Source organism: Mytilus galloprovincialis, chromosome 2, assembly GCF_965363235.1.
Source record: "Mytilus galloprovincialis chromosome 2, xbMytGall1.hap1.1, whole genome shotgun sequence".
NCBI classification, from domain to species: Eukaryota; Metazoa; Mollusca; class Bivalvia; order Mytilida; family Mytilidae; genus Mytilus; species Mytilus galloprovincialis.
The window spans coordinates 71747288-71769524 of NC_134839.1; the positions used below are offsets into that span (position 1 = coordinate 71747288).

The following is a 22237-nucleotide window of genomic DNA, read 5'->3' on the forward strand; positions in this document are numbered from 1 at the left end:
TTCCTAAACTGTTGGGACCTAAACTCCCAAAATCAATACCAACCTTCCTTTTGTAGTCATTAACATTGTGTTTAAATTTCATTGATTTCTATTTACTTAAACTAATGTTATTGTGCGAAAACCAAGAATAATGCTTATTTGGGCCCTTTTTTGGCCCCTAATTCCTAAACTGTTGAGACCAAAACTCCCAAAATCAATCCCAACCGTTCTTTTGTGGTCATAAACCTTGTGTCAAAATTTCATAGATTTCTATTAACTTAAACTAAAGTTATAGTGCGAAAACCAAGAAAATGCTTATTTGGGCCCTTTTTGGCCCCTAATTCCTAAAATGTTGGGACCAAAACTCCCAAAATCAATACCAACCTTCCTTTTGTGGTCATAAACCTTGTGTTAAAATTTCATAGATTTCCATTCACTTTTACTAAAGTTAGAGTGCGAAAACTAAAAGTATTCGGACGCCGGACGACGACGACGACGACGACGACGCCGACGCCAACGTGATAGCAATATACGACGAAAATTTTTTCAAAATTTGCGGTCGTATAATGACTATAAAAAACTGTTCCTTTACCTCATATTTAATATTAATCATAAATCCTTGCACAGAAAAATCCTGCATACTACATATATATATAGCAAGATTGTCTCATTAAAAAAAATATTATTATCAATTCATAAACCACAAAGCCAATGTCAACAAAAGAACACTACAAAGGACCTGTTATGCCAGTGTCTAAAGGATTAGGATAATTTACAAAAGACTGATTATTTCATAAATTCTATACTATTATATGAGTACTTAAAATATAGGTGTACTTTTCATTAAATCACCAATATGTCAATTTCTACATGATAATGTTTGTGTATTTTAATGTTCATCCTTCATTTCACAGCTGACATCTAAAAAAAATTTTGAGTCAACATATTTTCTTAATCGTGACTAACAAATTGTTTCTTTTTTTTTTTTTAATATAATCTTGTTTTGAAATCAAGGTGAGAAAAGGAGAAAAAAAATGTACATTGTGCAATCTTTACCCAGAAACAACAACAAAACAAGAGTCAGTGGCGGATCCAGCCATTTTAAAAAGGGGGGGGGGGGGTTCCCAACCCAGAGTAAAGGGGGGGTTCCAACTATATGCTCCCATTCAAATGCATTGATCGTCCAAAAAAAAAGGGGGTTCCAACCCCCGGACACCCCCCCCCCCTGGATCTGCCACTGAGAGTGTACTCTGAAATGCCTGGCCTGCTTTACTGACCTTGATTAACTTTTTGATGAAAGTCTTAAATGTAAGTATCACACAAAAAAACAAGTGAAACTGTGAGCTACTGCTCACTAATGATACCCTCACCAAAATACTTGACTGTAAACAGGAAGTCCACCCCTGCTTTAAAAAATTAGGGGATGGACTGACTGACAGAGGTTATACAGTAGACCCCACTTTTAACAATTGAGGGTATAATTGACCAATACTTTTCTTTATATTTTTGACATACAATTTAATTTGCAACTCACAATATCTTCCTAATTTTAACTATCACCTACTATATATTTGGAAATTTATCCGAGCTAGGACGATTCCCACTATATTATGATGTGATTAAATCCATGTTAAATTACTGGTATCGCTTGGAAAATCTTGATTCCCAATTTTCTCTTCTTAAAGATGCTTATGTAACATCACAGAATCTTTCTCATTCAAAAAAACGATCTTGGTATGGCTCTATGAAGTCAATTCTTGAAATGATCCCAGACATCAATCATCTATCTTCACCATTACCAAAAATTAATAGCTTCAAAACTAATATGAAAATAAAAATATTAAAATCATATTTTATAGACTTGTGGAACACTGAATTGGTAAAGCATTCAGATGGTAAACTTAGAACTTATGTTACATTTAAATCAGTTTTTGGAAGAGAAAAATATCTTTCCATTATTGGGAATTTTGAACAGAGACGAAGCTTAACAAAGCTCAGAATTTCATCACACCACTTAAGAATTGAGTCTGGAAGGTATCAGGGTACTCTCCTAAATGACAGAACTTGTACTCGTTGTAACTCCGGAGATGTGGAGGATGAATATCATTTTTATTCCAATGTGTTAAATTTAATGATGACCGCAATCATCTATTTCTAGAGATAACTAAAAGTTGCCCCAACTTTTTAACTCTTAACGCAAGAGATAAACTGATATGGCTTGTGAACGCAGAAGATAAGTCTATTCTCACTGCTGCATGTAAATTTATTTCGAAAAATTGTTAATTATGTGGCTTTCTTGTCTGCTTCAGACACGAGGAGGACTGTGTAAATACTACAGCTCCTTGAGTACCGCCCCTTGGTGTCTGTTGCAGTAGGGAAACCTACACTATTCTCAATACCTGTTTACTGCAGTATATGTTATTTGCTGTGACTATACATAACTTTTTTCATTTGTGTTTGTTTTTCTGCATCAGATACGAGGAGGATTGTTAGAGCTTTTAAGATCACAATCCTAGAGCATCGTCCCTTGGTGTCTGTTGCAGCTAAACAATCATTTATTTTATATTTTATATTTATACATTTCCAGCAAAATATTATAAAATCAAGTGAGAAAAAAAAAAATAAAAAATAAAAAGTAAATAAATAAATGGGGTTTGCCACATCTCTGGAGTAGCAACTCTCAAATACTTTTTTATTTAAAAAATAATACCTGTATGACTATTTCAATAGTTTATTTTACAATGTTATGTAAAATACTGTATGTTGTATCAATTATATATGTTATGTGTATATGCCCCCCTGGGGACCTAATTTGGAAAATAAAATTTATCTTATCTTATCTTATCTTTTCTTATCTTATCTTATCTTATCTTATTTGTTTTTTTTTTGACAAGGCAACTTTGAGAGGGTAGCCAAAATGGCAGTTGTTCTAAAACACTTTGAACAAGCAGTTTATCTTACAGTAAAAAAACAAGAATGCAGGCATTGTGCTGCTATGCAAACCCCACTTGTAAATCAAAGCACATCTACTGGAAAATAGGAAGTAGGCATCTAAGACAGATCAAAATAGTGCACACACAAAGCAATGTTTCTATACCAAAACATACAGCTAGAATGTAACCTTTTCTTTTATCAATGCCAAAATTTTAATTTTCAGACTAAAAATTGATGTTTCAGAAACCTGACATTATTTACCATATGAATATATCTTAGAAGCCATTTGTCATTTGTTTAGGGGTAAGTCATAAAGGTTAAGAATCCAGAGACATTGCAAGGAAACTGATCCATGTGTGAGCATGAGACATCATTTAAATGAATTTCAACTTTGGTATAATCTTTTTAAATTGATAACCCTGTATGCCTTTTTAGAATGAATCTAAAACAGAAGTCAAGAAAAAATATAATGAATGCAATTTGTTGAATATGGGATATATCATATTAGCACTTATCCAGACCTTCTCATGTATACAATATATATGTATCTGAAATGACCAGTTGCAATTACTTTTAAACAAATATGGAAACTGTGAAGAAAAACTTACTTTTTCCTGTGAGAAAATTTCTTTTGTGAATGACTCCTATTACACTGAATCAGCAAATGTTTACATTATTACCTATAGATGTGAACACCTGGGCGTACTGTAAATTATGGATTTTTTTATTTTTGAATTATCTACATTTTCTCTCAACCTTGCTTAATAACAGCTTCTAACAAAATGGAAAAATGAAAATTGATCAGGGGATGTGGTGGTAATTTTAAAGCAAATTTTAAATACAAATAAAAAGTCAAATTAAAATTCACCATATAAAAGTTAAAGGTATAATTTTTACAAGTTTCAATTCCCTCAGGCTTACAGTTTTTGTTAAGGTCACAACTTTGAGTTAAATCATAATGGTGCTCTGATGATAAACAAAACTACAAATTATGAAGAAAATTGACTGCATGGCAGACTGCAGAAGGAGAAAAAATTTCCTTCATCAAGCTGGCTTATGCTAATGCCTTATCAATCCTTTATTATATTTTTCTTTTTTGGGGAGGGGAATTCTATCTTTTGATACTGAGAGTATCCAGTCCATATGTTTCATATTAATCTAAGATCTTTTTTCATAGTCTACTTTTTCCACTATTTCAATACTCTTTTTCACATTCAATTTCTCCTCCCCAAACCATTGTTCTCTCAAAAGTTTTTAATAAGGCACAATATGTTCAAACATTAGTATGTCAACATTTTACTACATGCCAATACAGAATTCATAACAAAATACCTTAAATATTTGTGATAATAGTACAGACAATTACCTGATAATTAAATCTATATGACCTCAGGTCAAAACAGTTATCAATATACCTTACTGTTCTATATTTGGAAAGGGTGTTTTAAATTTAAATATTTAAGAAAGTGGTTTCCCTAAATAATGCATTTTTTTCACAATACTTTACTGAAATTGTAAACCTAAAAATTTCAAGTCTCGAATTAATATACACAAGTTATTTCTAGCATGAAAATCTTCTGAGGATAATTACCAACCCCTGGTCGAATTTTATTGCAAAATATAGCATTCCATAAGATAGAGTATGACATAATTAGAATATCCTGATATCAAGCCAAATTCTCATCATCAAAATAAAAGTTCTGTTAAATCTTAGTTTATTTGTTTGTAGGAAGCATGCAAGCATTTCCAAAATAATAACTTTAATCAAACATCAACCACTATCCTCTAAAAATAAATGACAATTATAATCTCTGATAAATACACAGTACCAGGGACTCAAACTGAATGTAATTCTTTATATTACTGATAATCAGTAACTGTCTACTGCCAAAATAAACCTTCCAATTTCGACTGACTTATAGGAGGGTCAAGACAGTTAATCCTCAAATTTAACAACAAAAAGGACATCAACTTATAGTCAGATCAAATTTTAGTTGAGTACCAACAGTAAACCTATATATAATAGCCTGGATTTACAGAAAAAAATCTTGTATAAACTATTTATTGGCTACAAAAATTTTCTGTTTTACAGAAATTGAAAACATTCATGGTTATTCTTAAGAAGTTTCATTAGCAGTAGATTATTTGTTTATATTTCTTAAAGCATCAAACAAATTAAAAGGAAAAGAAAAGAGATGATGTTTTAAAGTTCTGCAGACAAAATCCCAATGAACAGACACTTGACAAAACCAAATGCAAAGGAACATAGCTACCGTAGAAAGGAGTGTATAGTCCGCGTTTTTTTACCCTGGGAATGAAATTGATGGAAGGGGTGCGGACTATGCAGTACTATAGGATTTCATGACATTTTTTTCCAGGGTTGGGATACGATGTTGAACAAGGTTTGGCCAAGTAAACAGAAACATCATGTGTTGTCAATGTTATAATGTATTCTTGACAACTCTTTGTATTATTTAGAAATAAAATAAACAATCTAACTGTATTCTTAACTACTCTTTGTTATTTTTTTTTTTTTTTTGAAGAGGGGATGCGGACTATACACAAATGCGGACAATACACGGCCGAATATGGTAGTACATATGTATTGCTGCTCTTCATCTCGAAGTCACAATGAGGCCTTTATACACATTGGAGCTAAAGATCTCAACTAGCTGAAAGTACATGATGACCCTTGAAATGGTATTAAGAAGAAATATTGGCTAAATGTTGTTTAGGCTTACATCTGTGTTATAATTGACTTACACAGCTGCATTGATATCAACAAACTCTTAACTACCATATTTTCATGTCAGATTTTGTTCATGGTTTGGACCTAAGAATGTGTTCATTGTTTGTAGCCTAATGAATGCAGAGGGGTAATTTTGTAGTTAGATGTCTAACCGAGTAAAAATTGTGCATATTTATGAAAATGATATATGGTAATTAAAGAACAGGGCAAAGTTCTGAAGCAAAACAAACAGTTAGATAACCTAATAGGCATTTTAAGTGTTTATTTTAGAAATTATGTTCAAAATCAGGGAAACAATTCTAGTAGACAGAGAAAAGCATTTGTTATTTATGATAAATGAATTGGCCAAAACAGAGATGATAAAGCAGCACTCAGAAGAGAAAAAACTCATTAATAAATGTTTATTAATGTGCCAAAGTAAAGATAAATGGAAGATGCTCCAACCGTTGTAAAATGTGGATGGTATGCTGTACATGCATGAACCATAGATCAATATCCCCTCTATCAGGCCCTATGACCTTCAGGCTGATATTGATCTCTCAGGTGATTCAGTATAGGATACACATTATAAACTTTTCTCTGTATAATTCAATATAGTGGGATGTATGAAAAGAACAGAGAATAAATCAAAGTACATTTAATGCTTTTTGTACACAAACTTATTATAAGGATCAATTTTGAATATTTTATCTAGCTGCATGGGATTTTGATACATTTAAGTGAGATTGTTAACTTATTGTATCAAACAGCTTCTTAAAAAATAAGCAGATTTCTTATAAATATCTATCAGATATTACCCTTGATAGTATACATCTCAACAAATGCATTTTAAGTTGTGTTTATAGGCATTTCAACTTTTTTGTAAGACAAACTGATAATTCATTCTTCAATAGTTTTATCATTTATCGATAAACAAAAAAATATGTTATCAACTATCATCCATCCAAGCTGTTACAACAAAGACGAATAACTGTGGCTAATGCTAGCTAACCTTGATTCTGTCCTCTTTTGATTGATTGTTTGGGTTTTAACACCACTTTTGGGCTATTTCATGGTGGCCTGTTTTTATTGGTGGAGGAAGCCTGAGTGCCCAGAGAATACCATCGACATTCGATAGCAAAACTGAAAATCCTAGTCAATTTAGATTGGAGTCGAGTGCACCCGCACAAGTAGGGTTCAAACTCGCAACCTTATTGTTGACAAGTTGGTGATTACAGTAGTAGAACTACATACTAATATAGCTGACCACTTGGCCACTGAGGCCCTGTCCTCTTTAGAAACCAACATTCTACCAAAAACAGCACAGCAAATTTATTATTCAACTATAAATTATTTTCCTATCAAGACTACTAATATAATTATTCTAAATTTTAAAGACCCAAGATGCTTATTATCAACCTGAGACACAAATTTCAAGAAGCATTTATGCAAGTTCCTTAATCAAATGTCAAAAATATTTTGTTATACATGTTTTAGCAAACAAACCTTGAATCTGGCTCCATTTCCTCCTCTCTCACTCCTACACTATTACAGAGTAACAGTACCTAATCATAATGTATAAGTATCATACCTACAATCTAATTATTCACACATACTGTGATAATTAAGTACTGTTAATTAGCCATTACATCTAATAGTCTTTACTCCTGGGTATATGGGAAAACTCATTGGCATTTACATGTTCTGATTATACATGTAGTAAAAGATGACACCAGTATTTGAACAAAATGGGTGAAAAATTGAGCCTCCTTTATATTTACATTTTACAAAATACTAAGGGACAATAGGAAAATGGAATGAATGGCAAAATGTTGGAAGACTAACTAGAGCACTATTGAGTATTGTCCACAAGCACGCCAAAATAGGCAAATTATTTTACAATTTTACTTGAAATAATCAAACCTTAAGTACCTGTCTTTGTAAAAATCATGCAGAAGGTGATTCATGACATGTCACAGAAGTAATTTTTTTTGCCCTATATCATAAGAACTTTGGTAGATGAGTAAAAGTCTGTCTTTATTTTCCCTGTATTATGCCCGTTGCCATGGTAACCATCAAATCAACATTTTGCTTGAATATGTGAAAAAAGACCCTTTTTGAAAATATAAAATAAGGGAATTTAAAGTCCCATAGAAATATTGTTAATCAATACAAACAATATGTATATTTACAGTATTGACAAACAAAACCCCAAACTATACAAAAACATTAAAATTGTGAATTTACTAAATAGTTTGTTTCCATAGCAACCATTTAAAAATGTGTTAAATTTCGAAAATGAAAAATTTCAAAAACTCCTAAATTTTAAATCTGTTTATCTCCCAAGACCAACAATACCATGAAATGTCATTGACAAATTTTGAAAGACCACATTCTATATATTCATAAAATAAAAAGAAAGTCGTGCGTTTTTTTTTCTTTAAAAAAAAAATTTTAGTCAAAAATTGTCAATTTTCACCAAAATTCAGATTAACAATCAGATGAATAATCAAACATTTAGTAACTTAAAAAGCTAAAATATTCCATTTATATGTGCAATTCTGACACGCATTTGTTAATTTTAAACAAAAATATATAGTAAATGAAGATAGACTTGTACAAAATGAAAAATCATCACTCTGGGTATGGTCCACCCCCCTTTTTTCGGATTTTTTTTTTTTTTTTTCAAAATTATAAAATTTGTTGAAAAAAAACGTGGTATCTCATTTAGTTTACTTGTGAACTAAGTATTTTAAGAATTTAAGCATAACACAACTTCTAAAGCATATGTACCCCCTCCCTTCAATCTTATATATGTAAGATTTCTCAGAAGTTTAAAAAAAATTGGTAATACGCATAACCCGTTGTCGTATCTAAGACTGATGCTGTCAGTGAAAAAGAATAATGTTGAATCCAAAACTTAATTACTAGTAAGTCTATGTATTAAAATAAGACGATGTGTTGTAATTGTCAATGAGACAATTAACTCTCCACCAGAGAGCAAAGACATAGAAATAAACAACAACAGGTCACCGTATATCCTTCAACAATGAGCATAACATGATTATCTAGAAAAACAAATCTTAATGAACATTTTAAAAAAAATAGCTCAGGATACTTTGTCTTTCAAAATGGCTATAAAAAAGTTACAGGAACAATTTAATGCAACTCATTGTTGGTTTTTGAAACAGATTGATGCTTTAAAAACTTTAAACCTAGACTAAGATCTGCTAAGCAAGAAAGTTCACCCTGAAATGTCTGGTTGGTTTTATTTATCATTGAATTACTTTTGAAACTCTGTAAGTGTTATGTAAAGATTTTAATTCAAGTATCATATTAACTTAACATTATCAATGTTCTAAGAAAATGAGGTCAGTGTAAGATGAACTATGTCAGACAGACGAAAAAGAGAGAACGGAAACGGAAAATTCAGCATTTTTTCCAATTTATAAGGGGCATAACTTATTGACAGTACATGTTAAACCAATAACATTCAAACTGTTCTGAATTTTATGGAAATAAGCATTGTGTATAAGTTTCAAAACATTTGGTTGTGGCAAACTTCATGAACTTAAGTTAGAGAACGGAAACAAAAAAGTCAGCACTTTTTTTTCCATTTATATAATGGTATAACTCTGGAACGGACGTACTTACGGACAAGGGTACAACTTAATGCCCCCTTTGCTACGGTGGGGGCATACAAATTCTACATGTTCTATCTGAGAAAAAATATACCAACGATCTACATTAAATTGTGCAAGAATTTGTCAATGTTTCTATTGTATATGGTGGAAAAGGACAGCTTGTCTATTATTATTATTTTTAAAAACCTAACTGATTATTATTTGTATACGGCAGAATAATCGATTTTTTTGATGGTTCTCAAAACATATTTTCCTTGTGGCCTTGAGGACAATTTGCTGGTCCTAACTATTATATACTCTTTTGATTCTCAAACCTTTATGACAACCATGTGCAATGACCATTCATTGAATTTTGCCTAATTTAATCAATTGTTATATTTACACATTTTTATGCCCCCGCAGTGGCGGAGGGGGCATTAAAGTTTGCCCTTGTCCGTCCTTCAGTACGTCCCAAAGTTGGTTTCTGTTCTCTATCTTTAGTTTGCCTCAACCAAATGTTATGAAACTTAATCACATTGCTTATTACCATAAAACACAGACTTAGTTTGAATTTTGGTGGTGTCACTTAAACCGTCCAAGAGTTATGCCCCTTTACAGATATAAAAATTGCTAAATTTTCCGTTTATGTTCTCTAACTTTAGTTTGTCTTTACCAGATGTTATTAAAATTATACACAATGCTTAAAACCACCAAATACAGATCAACTTTGAATTTTGGTGGTGTCACTTTCACTGTTCTATGCAATGCCTCTTTATAAAGGAAAAAAGTTGCTGAATTTTTTGTTTTGAATTTCTTTCTTTAGTTTGCCTCAACAAAATGTTATGAAACTTTTACACAATACTTATCACCATAAAAGTTAGTACACAATTGGTAAGTGTCACTTTTACTGTTCTTCAGTTATGTCCGTTTATAACTTTTATGATATGCAAGCGGGAGCATCATCTGTGTCCAATGGACACATTCCGCATGTATTTCAAATCTTTTACATAAGTTAGATTAATTTATTATATATTAGAATAGAAAGAAAGGTTCTGTAGTTCTTCTTCAATTTCAATTTTAACCCAGTTAAATTGACATAGTGACAAATAAGTGTTTGCATAAAGGTTTTGATGTACATGTCGATTTACATTGGAGGTAAATAGTAACAGCCATTATGTGTACATAATCTGACTCTGCGCAATAGTATACTAGTCCACAAAAGAAACAATACAAGGCAATGTATTTTCCATAGATAATGAAATTGGATACACTGTACCAAGCTTAAAACTGTCCATTGGTATAATCTTTACAGAGTGTTATTTTCTTATCAAAACCACTGTTTTAAGACAAAAAAAATAGAATATTTTTTTTGTTATATCAAAAATAGTATTTTTATAAATAAAAAATTCGAAATTAAGTTCTATAATGATGGACAATGGACTTTTTTAAAAGAGTTATGACCCTTAAAAATATTAAAATTTATGGAAAGTGGCCTCGTTAGCGCTCTGGATGGTACAAGTTTTTAATTTTTTATTTTCAGTTTATTTCTAATAGGACGGACGTAGTTTTTTTTTTAGCTCACCGTTTCAAAGGAACTGTGAAATTTGCCATCACTTGGCGTCCGTCGTCGTCTGTTCGGTGTTAAATATTTGAAACATTTCCACTGAAACTACTGAACCAATTCCAGTAAAACTTAAACTGAATGATCCTTAGGATATCTAGAATAAAGTTTGTGTTTTATTTTCAATTTTGTAAAAAAACATGGCCGCCATGGGTAAAAATAGAACATAGGGGTAACATGCAGTGTGTAGCTTATATCTCAAACACTAAAGCCTTGAGAGCAAATTTTCAGATAAATCTAACAACCCATTGTTGGGTTGCGGCCACTAAATTGTTAATTGTACGGAAATTTTGCAGTTTTTGGTTATTATCTTGAATATTATTAATGACAAAGATAAACTGTAAACAGCACAACTTTCAGCAAAGTAAGATCTACAAATAAGTTTATATGACCAAAATTGTCAATTGAATCCTTCTGGAGTTATAGCCCTTTAAAGAATTTTTTCACAATTTGTTCATCTAGTTTGCTTACTTTAAAAAAAGTCTTCTTCTGAATATGCTAAATCGATTTCGGCCCAACTTGGGAGTATCTTGTATAAACTTTGTATTTTATTTCCTTGTACTTCAAGAAACTTAGTCACTATGGCTAAAATGGAACATAGGGGTAAAATGCATTTTTTTGCTTTTGAAGAAAAAACGACAGATACAAAGAACATTTAAATGGATTTTTTAAGCCACTCATTGATATATATTGAAAGACACAAATAATCATTGATGCAAAATTTATGAAACTAGGACAGAGTCAATTTTAAAGACCATGAAATAGCACTTAAAGATTTTAAATTTCAATTTGCACAAAACAAGTGTAATTAGGGACGCAGCTATCCTTCATTCAGTTTTCAGCCTTTCGGCTATTTTCTGTTGATTGCTTGGGTTGTTGTCTCTTTGACACATTCCCCATTTCTAAAAAAAGATGTTAATATATAACCAGGTGCTCCGCAGGGCGCAGCTTTATACGACCCCAGTGGTTGAACCCTGAACAGTTAGGGCAAATTTGGTCACAATATTCAAGCTTGATTCTGTCTGAATTTGGATTGTGATCAAATTTTTGAAATAATATAGGTTTTTGTCACAAAATTAATGTGGTCAAAGATCTAACAAATCTATTGCACAATACTGTGCAATTGAAGATTTCTTCTTGAAACTTTTCAAAATTCGAAATTTGAAAAATTTTGAAAAAAAAGGAAGCCCTTCAAAAATCGTAAACAAAAAATCCCCCCCCCAATTTTTTTAAACCCCCTTGGAGCAATAACCCTTAAACTCAATCCCATGCTTTCCATTGCAGTATTGAACATTGTAGTACAATTTCAGAGAGATCCATACAATTACACATAAGTTATTGTCTTGAAACTAGAAAAATGCTTGTTTTGGGCAAATTATGGACTTTCCGAATTGATTTTCCTCTGAGTTCAGTATTTTTGTGATTTTACTTTTGACCCCTTTTTGGCCCTTAATTCCTAAACTTTGGCCCCATTACCCCTAAAATGAATCCAAACCTTCTACTTGTGGTTTTAAACATTGCGATATGATTTCAGAGCAATTGAAATACTTCTACACAAGTTATTATCCTGAAACTAAAAAATGCTTGTTTTGGGCCCCTTTGGGCCCCTAATTCCTAATCGGTTGGGACCATCATCCCCAAAATCAATCCCAACCTTCCTTTTGTGGTATTGAAACTTCTGAAAAAGTTTCATGAAGATCTATCCACTTAAACTAAAGTTATTATCCGGAAACCAATGTGTCTTCGGGCGACGACGACGCAGACGACGTAGACGACGCAGACGACGACATCATACCATTATACGATCCCAAAATTTTTTTGGGGTCGTATAAAAATGGTGTAGGGGGTTTCTATTATTGCTCTCACCCTTTGAAGAAATTTCATGCTTTAATGCTCAAAATCTTCACAATTGAATTCCATCTTTTAAATTTTTAATAATTTTTTGAATTTTGAAAAAAAGGGGGGGGGTGGCACCATGCCCAGAGAGAAAAAAATTCCTTCTCTACCAAAATATCTCTATCAATCATATATTCTCATTTATAATTACCAAATTTGTGTCAGAAATGCACGTATAAATGGAATGTTTTAGCTTTTTCAGTTCAAATTGTTTAAGTATTCATCTGTTTGGTAATCTGAATTTTGGTGAAAATTGACAATTTTTGACTAAAATTATTTTTTTAAAGAAAAAAAAACACACGACTTTCTTTTTATTTTATCAATATATAGAATGTGGTCTTTCAAAATTTGTCAATGACATTTCATGGTATTGTTGGTCTTGGGAGATAAACAGATTTAAAATTAAAGATTTTTTGAAATTTTTCATTTTCGAATTTTAACACATTTTTAAATGGTTGCTATGGAAACAAACTATTTAGTAAATTCAAAATTTTAACGTTTTTGTATAGTTAGGGGTTTTGTTTGTCAATACTGTAAATATACATATTTTTTGTATTGATTAACTTTATTTCTATGGGACTTTAAAACCCCTCATATTTCAATTTTCAAAGGCTACTTATGAACGTATTTAGGCAAAATTTTGTAAGGATGGTTTCCATGGCAACCAAGGTTCAAAAGAAAAAAATTAATCCATGAAACTTATTTTCATACCATACCCTTCTCATAAACAAAATATAAAGACATTTGAGGATGGGTCATGAATCGCCTATCAACAGGAACCTGCATGATTCTTACAAAGACCGGTACTTAAGAGAAATTTAAAGAACACAGAAACAAAGTGAATAATTTCAAAATTACAGGGGAAGGTCTTGTCCTAAACAATTCTTCTTTTCTGAATCTAGTTAATTCCAGAAAATATTTTCAAGGGACAAGGGCATGTCCTAATCATTATTTTAGGATAGCTGTATGAAAAACAAACCAAAATACCCACAATCCTTTTGACTGAGTTTGCAAATTGATTTTCAAATATATGATGAAAAGCACAGATGCATAGAAATGATGAAATAATTAAACTTGTTCACTTTTTACTTGATGTAACAGCAACATAATTACTTGACTGATAAAGTGTCTTAAGGATGCTTGACTTTATGAATAAATCTTTCCTTCTGTAAAGTGCTGACTTAAGAAATAGAAAGGAAACTATTACTGGGATGGGCCCGTATTGCAATATCTGATAAACATACTAGACTAAGAATATCTTGCAAATGTTAAAAGGGAAGGGTAAAATTATGTAGAAATGAGTGAGTATGACCAGGCATCAGAATTTAATTCAGTTCTGTTTTGTTGGCAAAAGACAGAAAAGAACAGTTATGAGTCTTCCATGTTTGAAAATTTGAAGAATGAAAAGATCGATCACAACACTGATGTGGACATCATATAGATATAGGAAGATGTGATTCTATGAGTGCCAATGAGACAACTCTCCATTCAAGTAACAATTTATAAATGTAAACCATTATAGCTCAAGGTACAGCCTTCAACACTAAGCCTTGGCTCACACCGAACAGCAAGCTATAATGGGCCCAAAAAATTACTAGTGCAAAACTATTCAACGGAAAACCAAAGGTCTAATCTATATAAAACAAGAAACAAGAAATATTTTTCACAACATTGTTACATCTAAGATGAGTATGGTAAAGCAGTTGCAATAGGAATGCCAAAGAGACAACAATCCATCAGAGACCAAATGATAAAGTTGTTAACAACTGCTAACTCAAGGTTTGAAATATTGGATGTACTATTCAAATGACAATTATTTTCTGTATTGATTTCTTTTTTTCTATCCTGTTGCTTAGTTGCTATCTCCTTGATAAATATTCCATACTCTTTAAAAATCTAACAATTTCGAAACATTCAATATCCTATATATAGCAGTTTCTAAATTAGACTGTCACCTTTGGCCAAGAGACTATCAAGATCTTCTAATAGAAAGAAATTGTCCCCTCTGGTATAGTTCCAATAATCTGACAAAAACAATATTCAGTAAGCGAACGCAGACCCTCCCCTGATACTTGTCTTTACAACATTCATCATATAAAACAAAGGCTGACGGGCAACATTTTGGCTAAAAATATATGTTATCTTTCTCAGAGACCAGACACAGAAAGTTTTGTAAATGCCAAAATTCTCTTATGGTTGTGGCCTGATATTTATTTCTTGCATAAAGAGTTATTTCTCTTATCACAATGCAATCACATTATTTAATTTAAATAGTAATCTAAACTCATTGGAAGGCTTGTTTATTATCATATTGAAATTAGATAACTCAAGTAGATATCGAGTGATATCCAATTCTCACTTGTTAAGCGCCTATCAATATTGCATTTTATATTAACTCAGAAAGTTAGCTACCTTCAAAAATGCAGATATCGCTACAATACATAGATAATGATGATACCTGTACAAAACATTCATCAGCATGTATTCGTTTTTTTCTATTTTAAAATTCATTAACCCATTTGATTTAAAAATCAACAATTATATGTTTGAAAAACCATGGTAACAGAATACTAACCTTGGGAAGTAAATGTTTGCTTTGCAGTATAATATCCATTTTATATTCGATATCAATATTTCCACAAAAGGCTTATTGTATCTGTATGTGTTTGTACTCTATAAGCTGATCAATGAAAAAATATGTCAATTCACTAAAATCCAATCATACAGAATGATTTAATTCGATAAACAGGTGTAAATGTATCCAAGCTTTAAAATAGAAACTGTATAATTATCCTTCTAAAAATTGTGTTAAGATAGAGTATCCATCACTGATCAAATCAATGCAATAATATATGTTTTGGTCGGAAAATCAAATACACATCAGCTATAAAAATCACCAATTATTAATCGCAATATATTTTTTGTGAAGATGCGCTGCTGATGAGTCTTCAAGTAATTATTTGGCTCCAGATGCTGCAAGGCAAATTTATTTGGCAAAGAGATGAAGAGCTCTCACCAACGCAATTTACACTAGGATAATTTAATGAAGGTAAATTCTGACAAGAAAAACTGTCAAAATTGTATCTTCTCTATATCCATTTAATACTTTACTGTGCAGAAATTGTAACATGTATATATAATGAATAAAATAGACTGCACAAGAGAGAGATCAATACCTTTAGCCAGCTGTTGAGAAAATAAGAATGTTAATAATTCAAATGGGGACTCCCATGGGGAACGACAATACAGAACTGAGATTATCCTATTATCTTCTCAGTAGGGTTACTTTAATGAATGGACACTGGAACATTTAACCAGTATTGATAGTTGATTAATGTGTTCAGGCTAAAATTAATTTTAACATCTAGCCATTCACCTTAGGGAGAGAATAAAGTCTTTCTACCTGAGCTGTTTAACATTTATGGACTTATTATCAATTAACTCCCACTATTTCCCATCTGTTATATAATAGGGGTAGACCATACACATGTCACATTTTGACAAAGTTTCTTTCTTATTTGATTTTTTCTAAGAAACTGTTAAGTACATCAAAAAAGTTCACTATTTATTTTGAAGCAGTATTTGTCAAACTTTTAAATGATGACAGCAAAATACTTGTAACTAGCTAAAATTGTCAATTCAGTTTAATAGAAGTATATATCATATTTTTGAATATCAGCAGTAAAAATAGAATATACTAAACATGTGTAAAATTGAGAATGGAAATGCGGAATGTGCCAAAGAGACAACAACCCGACCATAGAGCAGACAACAGCAGAAGGTCACCAACAGGTCTTCAATGCAACGAGAAATTGTCGCACCCGGAGGCGTCCTTCAGCTAGCCCCTAAACAAATATATACTGGTTCAGTGATAATGAACACCATACTAAACTCCAATTTATACACAAGAAACTAAAAGTTAAAATAATACAAGACTAACAAAGGCCAGAGGCTCCTGACTTGGGACAGGCACAAAAATGTGGCGGGGTTAAACAAGCTTGTGAGATCTCAACCCTCCCCTATAACTCTAGCCAATGCAGAAAAGTAAATACTTGTCCTTAGTAATTATAGACACATTCATGACTTAAGTGAGAGGACAAAGAATCTATTTGAATGTTTACAGGGGAAACTAAAAATAAGTACTGGTATGCAAAACCATCTTATCTCAATTAAAAGTTAACATTACAAAATCTCTGATAATTCAATATTGAAATATTGATAGAACAAGGAATGTATATAGGCATACCAAGCCAGAACCATATCATTTGTACTAAATGTTCGATAAAATAAGTTTGAGGATGATATTCATTTCTTATTCTTCTGTTGAAATTATTAGCATACTGCCATACACAGAACATGAATGATCTACTTAATTTAATCCCAGATAAATGCATAAATTGTATTTTCTTGTGTGACCATGACAAACTGATCTGGCTAATGAAAAATTATTTTTAATATAGAATAGGAAATGGAAATAGAGAATGTGTCAAATGAAACAGCCTAGAGAAAGCAATGGGTCTTCAACAATGGAAATAGAGAATGTGTAAAATGAAACAGCCTAGAGAAAGCAATGGGTCTTCAACAATAGAAATAGAGAATGTGTAAAATGAAACAGCCTAGAGAAAGCAATGGGTCTTCAACAATGGAAATAGAGAATGTGTAAAATGATACAGCCTAGAGAAAGCAATGGGTCTTCAACAATGGAAATAGAGAATGTGTAAAATGAAACAGCCTAGAGAAAGCAATGGGTCTTCAACAATGGAAATAGAGAATGTGTAAAATGAAACAGCCTAGAGAAAGCAATGGGTCTTCAACAATAGAAATAGAGAATGTGTAAAATGAAACAGCCTAGAGAAAGCAATGGGTCTTCAACAATGGAAATAGAGAATGTGTAAAATGATACAGCCTAGAGAAAGCAATGGGTCTTCAACAATGGAAATAGAGAATGTGTAAAATGAAACAGCCTTGAGAAAGCAATGGGTCTTCAACAATGGAAATAGAGAATGTGTAAAATGAAACAGCCTAGAGAAAGCAATGGGTCTTCAACAATGGAAATAGAGAATGTGTAAAATGAAACAGCCTAGAGAAAGCAATGGGTCTTCAACAATAGAAATAGAGAATGTGTAAAATGAAACAGCCTAGAGAAAGCAATGGGTCTTCAACAATGGAAATAGAGAATGTGTAAAATGAAACAGCCTAGAGAAAGCAATGGGTCTTCAACAATAGAAATAGAGAATGTGTAAAATGAAACAGCCTAGAGAAAGCAATGGGTCTTCAACAATGGAAATAGAGAATGTGTAAAATGAAACAGCCTAGAGAAAGCAATGGGTCTTCAACAATGGAAATAGAGAATGTGTAAAATAAAACAGCCTAAAGAAAGCAATGGGTCTTCAACAATGGAAATAGAGAATGTGTAAAATGAAACAGCCTAGAGAAAGCAATGGGTCTTCAACAATGGAAATAGAAAATGTGTCAAATGAAACAACCTAAAAAAAGCAATGGGTCTTCAACACAGCAAAAATTCTTACAAGAAGAGGCGAATTAAGACAAAATCACATATGACAAGGTGAACAAAGTCTAGCAGTTCCTGACTTGTGATCTGCTCAAAAATGCCACAGGGTTAAACATGTTTTGTGAGATAAAACATGAAACAACTAATAAAGACTAATTACCGGTATGTATATTTTATCATGATATCTTAGGTCAATGTACTGTCCTAAATGACATGATTCTTGTTTTGACTTTTAAAAGTAAGCAGTACATGTTGTGCTTATATATTTTTTCAGAAACATTTGCATTTATACCCAAACTTATATCTGTACACCAAAACTTATCTGTTTAAGAACGGACTGAAGACAGAAAAAAGTACATACCATACAACATCAGAAAACCTTAAAACATGACTTCTAGAGGAAGAGTGCACTCTCTGCTATTGGTTTAGCATAAAACAATGTCATCCATGAAGTTTAGGATAACACAATATTGTAGATGGAGTTTAGGATAACACAATATCATACATGGAGTTAAGGATACCCAGCGGGTAAGGCGGAAATGCAATGTTGTCCATTAAGTGTAGGATAACACAATGGTGTGCATGGAGTGTAGGATAACACAATGTCGTGCATGGAGTTTAAGATAACACAATGTCGTGCATGGAGTTTAGGATAACACAATGTCGTGCATGGAGTTTAGGATAACACAATGTCGTGCATGGAGTTTAGGATAACACAATGTCGTGCATGGAGTTTAGGATAACACAATGTCGTGCATGGAGTTTAGGATAACACAATGTCGTGCATGGAGTTTAGGATAACACAATGTCGCGCATGGAGTTTAAGATAACACAATGTCGCGCATGAAGTTTAAGATAACACAATGTTGTGCATGGAGTTTAAGATAACACAATGGTGTGCATGGAGTTTAGGATAACACAATGTCGTGCATAGTGTTTAGGATAACCCAATGTCATGCATGGAGTTAAGAATAACACAATGTCCTGAATGGAGTTTAGGATAAAATACTGTAGTGCATTGGGTTTAGGATAACTCAAGTTCATGCATGGAGTTTAGGAAAACGCAATAACGTGCATGGAGTTTAGGAAAATGCATTAACGTGCATGGAGTTTAGGATAACTCAAGTTCATCCATGGAGTTTAGAATAACCCAATGTCGTGCAAGAAGTTCAGGATAACCCAATGTTGTGCATGGAGTTTAGGATAACTTAATGTTGTGCATGGAGTTTAGGATAACCAAATGTCCTCCATGGAGTTTAGGATAACCCAATGTCATGCATGGAGTTTAGGATAACCCAATGTCGTGCATGGAGTTTGGGATAACCCAATGTTGTGCATGGAGTTTAGGATAACCCAATGTCGTGCATGGAGTTTAGGAAAACGCAATGACGTGCATGGAGTTTAGGATAACCCAATGTCCTGCATGGAGTTTTGGATAACCCAATGTCATGCATGGAATTTAGGATACCCAATGTCGTGCATGGAGTTTAGGATAACACATTACTGCTATGAAAATGAAATATGGATTCCTTGGTAAAAATACTGCAATTCAAACAGATAATTAGAGATAAATGTGAAATTTTTCTATTAATTTTTTAAAGATACTTTAAGTAACATTGATGATTGTTGAGTTCAACTGTACATTAATATTCTCACATTTAGGAAAGATATATCAGTTTCATCACTAATATTTTACTTCATCGCACCGCAGGTAAAATATCACGTTGTGATTGGTTTAATTCCGTCATGTGGTGATCATGACCCCCTATGAGACCGTATGGGGTTAGTAGATTTCATAGGGGGTTCATGACGCATTAATGGTGACATCATCTATCAATGTTGTTGTGTTTCATTGTTTATTTTTCAACATAACGCAGCAGAAAAAGTCCAGCGTGCGATAAATTCGTTATACGGTTAACTACTGACCCCCTACGGACAATAGAGGGTGAATAAAATCCATAGGGGATTTGGCCTCCGGCCTCACCCCCTATGAATTTTACTAACCCTCTATGGATCCGTATGGGGTCAGTAGCGAACCATATAACTTATAATATCTCTAATTGACACATATGCTCATTTAATCCTCGAGAAGACGTGCATGCTGAAGAATATTTTTGGTTGAATTATACACAATGATATTTAGAGCCCATTTGATTCTAACAATAATTATTCAAGCAACAATTTTCTTCTACACTAGATGCTAATCTAATTCATTGTTTACACTTCTCAATGATCATCCACTATTATACCATTACACTGTACAAACATTATTTATTAATCAGTGCCAACATTGACAAAAATGTTATTAACACAGGGTTACAACAAGTATGCACATGGTCAAACATTGCTCAGGTTAGAAACAAATCTGAAAATGAGCCTTCGAGCATGTGTATATTTTGAATGTCAGAAATGTTTTTGTTTGTGGGTGTAACCCTTCATGCAAAGAGTGTTATCAATCAATATTGACAGAGAAAGTTAAAACAAACAACAATTACACAAGGTGGAAAGGCATTATCATCTAAATGAAAGTCATGAAGTCATTATAAAACTTATTAAACATTTAAACTATATGCTTATTATTTGGCAATTGTTGTTTCAAAGTAATTTTTGTATGTAACTTAAATCCCCTCTTGTGTTGGAATGAAATAATGAACTCTGCCCCCATACTGGTTCTATAAAATACCATATTTTTTCCTTGGGTAAGCTTCACTGGGCTATTTGAAAGGGTGAATGAAAGTCTAAGAAAAGTTGAATTCACAAAGTATGAAATGTGAAGTTTAACTGTGAACTGGAGCTTTTAATACATATTGATACATGCACCAGCTGCTTAAATAACATTTTTGTGTAGTTTGTACATTAGAATACAAGTTGTGCCATGGTACAGAGTACTGCGATTTTAGTACTTATACTGAATAAACATTTTGAAAGTTGTAATCTTCACCTCTTTGAGTAAAAACAATTGTTAATTCTGTGAAACCAGTTGCACACATTTATTAAAAATTTCTATCAGAAACATATAGGTATAGAGATCAATACACTCTTAATATTTTCAAAGGATGTGATAATTATTATAAATGGCTATTTATTGGAACTGGAAGAATCTGGTCAAGATTCCCAAGTATGTATAGGTCAACTGGATTTGCCTCCCTTAAACAGTGTCTGGATTTATATTAGTCATATTTCATGGCTGAAATACCTCTATCTTCAACCAATGAAAAATAATAGTTTTCTCCCTACCCCAAGAGCACAGAAACTAAGTGCAATGAATAGCAATGAAAAAGTTAAATATTTACAAATGTAAACATGAAAATATGAGAAAGAAGTTTCATAATAAAACCTCTTATCAGCTTAATGAATAAGAAACCTAATCTTATTATTATCTTCAAAATTATGCAGAAATTCAAATGTTACATGTTAAGCAGATGCACATCTTTTTCCTCAGAATATAACCAACGCCACATGTTGGATGATGCAATGTAGAGAGACAATTTTTAAGCAACAACAAGGAGGAGAAATTTTGAAAAGTTTCCACTTAATAGATTCAACAGCTAGAAAAATGCACTTAGTAAATACATGTATACACATTTAAACTATATGATGGTTGTGTTCTGCAAAGAGGAAACAAGCTAATTTTGAAAACTAACTGAACTTAATTAACATGCAACATGGTAAAAATCAATTCTAGATTCTACAAAATGTATAATAATTCGTATATGCTGTCTGATTTATAAAACATTTTCTTAAATTCTTGGAAATGTTTCAAGTTTTGATTGCTTTCATTTAAATTGAAAAAAAAAATCAGCTTACATAGTGGACAAAAATAGAAAACTTTTAATGTTAAAACAAGAGGAAGCTGCCAACCTCCTGTGCTGCACTTAATGCATATGTTCTGTTCAAATAATAACAAAATTGTTTAAAATATTGAATTGTGTAAATGCTTCTTT

At 32.2% G+C, this 22237-nt stretch overlaps 1 protein-coding gene across 3 annotated transcripts in view; it reads right to left on the minus strand.

Moving 5' to 3' along the window:
• Positions 1-22237, minus strand: part of LOC143064308 (uncharacterized) — a 68665-nt gene that overhangs the window by 34275 nt on the left and 12153 nt on the right. The window contains exon 1 of one of the 3 annotated variants that reach the window (XM_076237050.1): positions 15357-15514. The exons of 1 other annotated variant lie outside the window; for it this stretch is intronic. The gene's annotated coding sequence lies outside the window, so the exon portion shown is untranslated. Of the gene's footprint in view, positions 1-3521; positions 3608-15356; positions 15515-22237 lie in introns of those variants that run through there. One more of the 3 variants, XM_076237049.1, reaches the window with a different exon arrangement.